At 38.5% G+C, this 6,000-nt stretch overlaps 1 pseudogene; it reads right to left on the bottom strand.

Annotated features, from left to right (window-relative positions):
- The window catches only part of LOC114647133 (solute carrier family 22 member 6-A-like), a 91,980-nt pseudogene extending 86,248 nt beyond the window's left edge, over positions 1 to 5,732 (bottom strand).
- Between the last annotated feature and the right edge of the window lie 268 nt (positions 5,733 to 6,000).

Below are 6,000 nucleotides of genomic sequence, written 5' to 3' on the forward strand. Positions count from 1 at the left end.
AATAAATTCCCTACAGTGAAGCATGGTGGTGGCAGCATCATGCTGTGAGGATGTTTTTCAGCGGCAGGGACTGGGAGACTAGGCAGGATAAAGGGAAAGATGACTGCAGCAATGTTGAGACATCCTGAATGAAAACCTGCTCCAGAGCGCTCCTGACCTCAGACTGGGGCGACGGTTCATCTTTCAGCAGGACAACAACCCTAAGCACACAGCCAAGATATCAAAGGAGTGGCTTCAGGACAACTCTGTGAATGTCCTTGAGTGGCCCAGCCAGAGCCCAGACTTCACTCCGATTGCACATCTCTGGAGAGATCTTAAAATGGCTGTGCACCGACGCTTCCCATTCAACCTGATGGAGCTTGAGAGGTGCTGCAAAGAGGAATGGGCGAAACTGGCCAAGGATAGGTGTGCCAAGCTTGTGGCATCATATTCAAAAAGATTTGAGGCTGTAATTGCTGCCAAAGGTGCATCGACAAAGTATTGAGCAAAGGCTGTGAATACTTATGTACATGTGATTTCTCAATTTTTTTATTTTTAATAAATTTGCAAAAACCTCAAGTAAACTTTTTTCATGTTGTCATTATGGGCTGTTGTGTGTAGAATTCTGAGGAAAAAATGAATTTAATCCATTTTGGAATAAGGCTGTAACATAACAAAATGTGGAAAAAGTGATGCGCTGTGAATACTTTCCGGATGCACTGTATATATATACTAGCCATGTGCGCACAACTACGTTGCGCGTGTTAAAGTTGTTTGTGAAGCACTCCCTGTTTGTCCCAGTCGTGAACTGGGCCCTTCGTCGCACAGCATTATGATTTTTTATAAGGGAAACAAAACCCTTGGACATTGATTCGATAGGAACGGCCTACTGGGAATCACTGTCCAAATAGTAATTATGTGGTGGTGGAGGAGCATTTCTGCTTCTCTCCATTCACAGTCCGTCTCGTTTTCACGACGCTGTCGTTTCCTCTCACGATCTCTTCTCAACCTTTCTCCAATCTCGCAGGTTGCTTTGTGGCAATCCAAAGAGTAAGGAAGAACCAATGCTTCTTTCTTGAACTCCAAATGCCGACTGATGGAAAATCACAGAAGTGTGTCTGACTTGTATACTCTGACTGCCGACTCCAAGAAGCGGGTGAACATTCGATTTGGACGAAGGTTGATAGAAACAGAAAAAACCACAGTCTCGACAATGAAGCAGGTGTCGACGCCAGATCTAAACACAAAGCAAGGTGTCGACGCCAGATCTAAACACAAAGAGTGGTATCGACAGTGTTTGTAAAGAAAAGTAACAACCAAGGCAGTGTCAGGGGAACATGAATTCGCGGACAAACAAAGATCAAGATCCAAATGAAGATTATATATAAAGATTAGTTAATTTAAAGCACAACAATTTGTTTAGTTTGAATGTCTGTGTTTTGAGGTTTGACTGGAGTACTACAGTCTTCACTACTATAAGCCTGGAGGAGATTCTTAATGCAATGCCTATGTTTTAGCTGTCTCTCTACTGCCATCTAGTGCTTCTTCTTCTAATTCATTCTCGGACAAACAAATATCAAGATCCAAATGAAGATTATATATATATATATATATATATATATATATATATATATATATAGATTAAACAGTTCACAGCGATATGCCACATGTCAATGTGTAGCAGTGGTGCTCATTTTCTTGATTTACACATACTGACATGGATTCAGAGGATCTGGAGGAAAGGGGACGCAAATGGCAATCCTACTGCAATGCTAGAGAAAAGTAGCGAAGGTAAAAATCACGCTCTCTTTTTTTTTCCGTTTCATGTTTCTTTAAGAAGACTAATTCAATGTCATAACACAAAAGTGCTATATAACTTATCTTTGAGTGGCACTAAAACCAAAATAAGCATCTAGTACCTCCGTATTTAACTCAACAGTCTGCCGGCCAGCTTATAGTGCCGACTGCCCTAACATAGTAGAGCAGTGTTTTCCAACCATTCTTCCATTTAGGAAGGCATTCAAATTCAGGTTGTACTTGATCAAGAAGTATTTTGTTAAAAGTTCAGGTTTAAGGTCATTGTTTAAGTTTAAACAATGCCATTATTATTTTTTTAATTCCTTATGTTGATACTACATTAATTTTGTGATTTATTGTGTATTTACTTCATGATATATGTATTAATATTATAATTACGTTTTAATGTTAGATGCAATTAATCGCGATTAATTACATTTATGAGATTAATCGCATTAAGTTAATTTTTTTAATCAATTCATAGCCCTAGTTACAATATTAAACACACTTATTTATCTTAAATTATACTGTTTAATTATTGATTAAATTTATTTTAATAAAACAGAACACCGCAACTTGAAGCATTGTGTACAAATGAGCTGAATAAACCTTTAATATTATAAAAAGCTTTTGATGTTGTTATATCTTTACAAAGCAGAAAAACTGCAGGCCCCAGCTGCTGTTGTGTAGAATTTCATTTTAAAAAAGTGCCTCATAAATTGTGTCTGTTAATGTTGTTAAGGTTCATTGAAGTCAGAAAGGGAGTGTTCCTATTGTCACGCATCCTGGGGATCACCTTCCAGGATCTGTCGAGGTAAGCAATACCACAATGCAAGAAAAAGGGGTGCTGATGCTAACACTGTATTCTCTTTCACGTGCAGTTCCAAGGGACAGCCCCAATAAGATGCCTAGCGCCCACCCAAGATGGCCCTGCTCCTTCAGGTTGGTATTCAATAAAAATAAGGGGTCCCCTTCTGGTTGGTATTCAATAAAAATAAGCGGTCCCCTGAAGATGGCAGCTCATTTGAAATCCCACTCTAATGGAGACCTAGTTCCCCCTGACAAGACTGGACTCCTTGTTTGATTGCTTAACAACTGAGAGTCACTTTGTTTGTCTCACTCTGACAACCCATTTCGTTTGCTTATTTCCTTTGTGCAAATAGGGTCTGTGAATTGAAAGGGGTAGCCTGGATGGTGCCCAAAATATTTCTCTGGATTCTATAGAATCTGTCCACCGCTCACACTACCTAAAGACACTAGGCCAGCTCATCAATGGCATTAGTGAATGAGGGAGAAAGAAGATGCATTTTTTTTCTGCTTCAAACCAGAGTAGTGATTAATTCTTATTAACTCCCCATAATTAGCAAAGTACTGACAAGTGCATACTGATAGAATAGCAAGTATTTGATCAGTCATGTCTGCAACATGCAATACAAGGACACTCAGTTTCCACGACTTGTGATTAAGCTATTTTTGAGGAAAGACTGTTCGACAGTGTGATTCATTAGTCATCTCTCATTTTCAAGGGCAAAACAAACATTTCCCACACTGAAACATTTAAATAGTTAAGTTAAACAACTATTTACCAAAACTATCAGAAATTTTAATTTTACAGCGAAATGGATTTTTCACTATATCATCCACTCTTACATTGTGAAAAATCTCAGAGTCACAGTCAAACTTGAATGTTTTGTGAATTCTTCAAGATGGAAACCACATGTTTCGAGGTGGCCAGGGCCTGAGAAAGAAAAACACTCCCACACAAGGCCACTGCCAACACCATACTTGACAGTCAAGATACAAGTTGGTAGGTGGTAGACTCTTTGTCAAACATGGACCTTCGTATTATGCCTAAAGAGGCAATTTTTGGACTCATCTACCCAAAGAACAGACTTCCACAATTCTGCAGACCTGTCAAGGTAGTCTGGAAAACTTCAGAGAAGAGCTTTGTTCTTTCTTGACAGAACAGGCTTCTTCTGGCCACCGTTCCACAGATGTCATTTCTATTCATTTTTCCTCTAGATCTAGACACCGCTACTTCAGAGACAATTAGGGAAAATAGACACTTGATTGTTTTTTTAGGACTACCTTTTACTTCTTTTATTATTCTTCTTGTGGCCCTTGGATGAGATTTTAGGAGAACACTTTTTATAAGCCAAGAGCACTAACTATGTTTTGCTCAGTTCTGCTGATGTTTCCCATGGTTTGAGGTATATTGCTAGACACTTAGGAAGAGTAACTCACCTACTTTTTTGTAATCATTCATACTTGTTCCTGTCTATTGCATTATTTCTGATCTTTAATGCCATTAATTTACTGTCACTGACCTACCCGATCCTGATTTACCTTGATGTAAGTCATAGAACTCAGAGATCATTTATTTTTGCATCTCCATAATTTCAATATTGTGTGCTTATTATTTCACTCTGTGGTCCTTTTGGTTCAAAACATTCAAATTAGTGAACAATTTTACTTTATTTCAATTAGGAAATGACAAATCCTGATTCATTGTGCAGCTTCTGATTAAAAACCAAAAAAAATCTCAAATTATGTAATACACTTTTAAGCATAACTGTATGAGATTTAGTTATTCTGACAGGCTGAAGATCTATGTTTAGGCGGCCTTCACAGAGCCATCGATACTCCTGCCAGGTCTCTTCCTGCTACATTCTCACATCAGATGGAGGTGAAAAACAAGTTCAGAAAACTGGGTGGGTGTATTAAATGGAACAAAAACAGGGGCCTGCTGGAGACTCCTGTAAGAGACCAGTATCTCATTGGATACAACTGTGAAATTACAAATCAAGCTTTTAATTGTTTCATCATATAAATGAAGTATATATCTGATTAAAATTAAAAGCCGACTTATTTGAATAACCTCCCACCTACTCATTTCCTGAACCTAGCTGGTTTATTATTGGGTTACAGTTTATGAGATCCTAACAAGTCAGCAATGGGCAAACCCTAGAGAAGGTGTCAGCAAGTTACAATCAGATTTTGGGACAGCTTATCTATGAGCTAAACAAACCAGCTTGATGGACTGAATGGTTCCCTCTCGTTTGTCAGATTTCTTATACATGTAGTTGTGCTGGAACAATTTAAATTTGCCAATCAATATTACACATATGTGGGAGGAAGAAAACCATGCAAACACAAGAGTGAAGGTCCGGACTTCTCACAGACAGGAATATGGGTAGGATTAGTCTAGTCTCCTGGAACTGTGCAACTAACTACTTTGTCACTTAGCCACCCAAGCAATGTCTGTACGTAAATTAATACATATTGGGAAAAGTCTGCCTACTTTTCTTGTTTCCTTATCTTATGGTCAATCTCTTCATGTGCAGAGGAACAGAAAGGATGTTCAAATGCAGTTCCAGATTTAGAATGAGTGAGTAAATGCTAATTGCTAAGCAATTTTGAATCTAATGTGAAATACGTACACAGAATATATTGGACATAATATTCAAATTACACTAGTATCCTACCTCAGACACTATTGTCTCAGTGAACTCTTGCCTCTTGTAGGTCCATCCATGCCGGCACGTTTCAGTCTCGAGACCCGTGGTGTTTGTAAGGCTGCTATTTGAAAAGATGAGGTGCCACTGTGGCTCTTTAAACTGCAGACAACTGACGGGTTTGTTATTCTGATCGTGTGGAATAAAAGCTTTTAGGAGGGTCTGATTATCCAGGTTTGACCAAGCCCCGTTCCATCTACGATATACGATGGTCATGTTGGGAATCTTGCAATGGTGCTCTGGGACAGCAGCTGTAAAGTTTTGAAGGACCTGGTGGCTGCCCACTAAAACTCCAGCAAAAAAGAGTAAAGTTATATTGATAAACTGGAAACGTCCAAGGCCTCCAATGCTGTCCAGGAGATCTGAAAAGCCCATTTCAGTTAAGGTCAGCTCAAAAAGTTGAGAAGCAAATATGAGAAGCAAGTTTTCAGCACTGCTTCATTCAACAGCTATGCACAGCTTTGGGGCAAGGCAGTGGAGATTCTGGATTTAATAACCCAAGAACGAAGAAAATAAACCAATAAAAAGCAAATGAGTTCTCCGGCACTTTAACCTTGAAGTTGAAATAAATTTTCTACAGTCTTCTTCTAAAAAGATTACTATTTAACTGCAGTGTGTGCAAAAGTCTTCTATCCATTACTTAAATACATCTAATGATTGATACAAGATAAAGTTCAAAAGTGAATACTTCAAATATTTCAATTTAAAG

This window comes from Erpetoichthys calabaricus, chromosome 1, assembly GCF_900747795.2.
Source record: "Erpetoichthys calabaricus chromosome 1, fErpCal1.3, whole genome shotgun sequence".
Classification (NCBI taxonomy): Eukaryota; Metazoa; Chordata; class Cladistia; order Polypteriformes; family Polypteridae; genus Erpetoichthys; species Erpetoichthys calabaricus.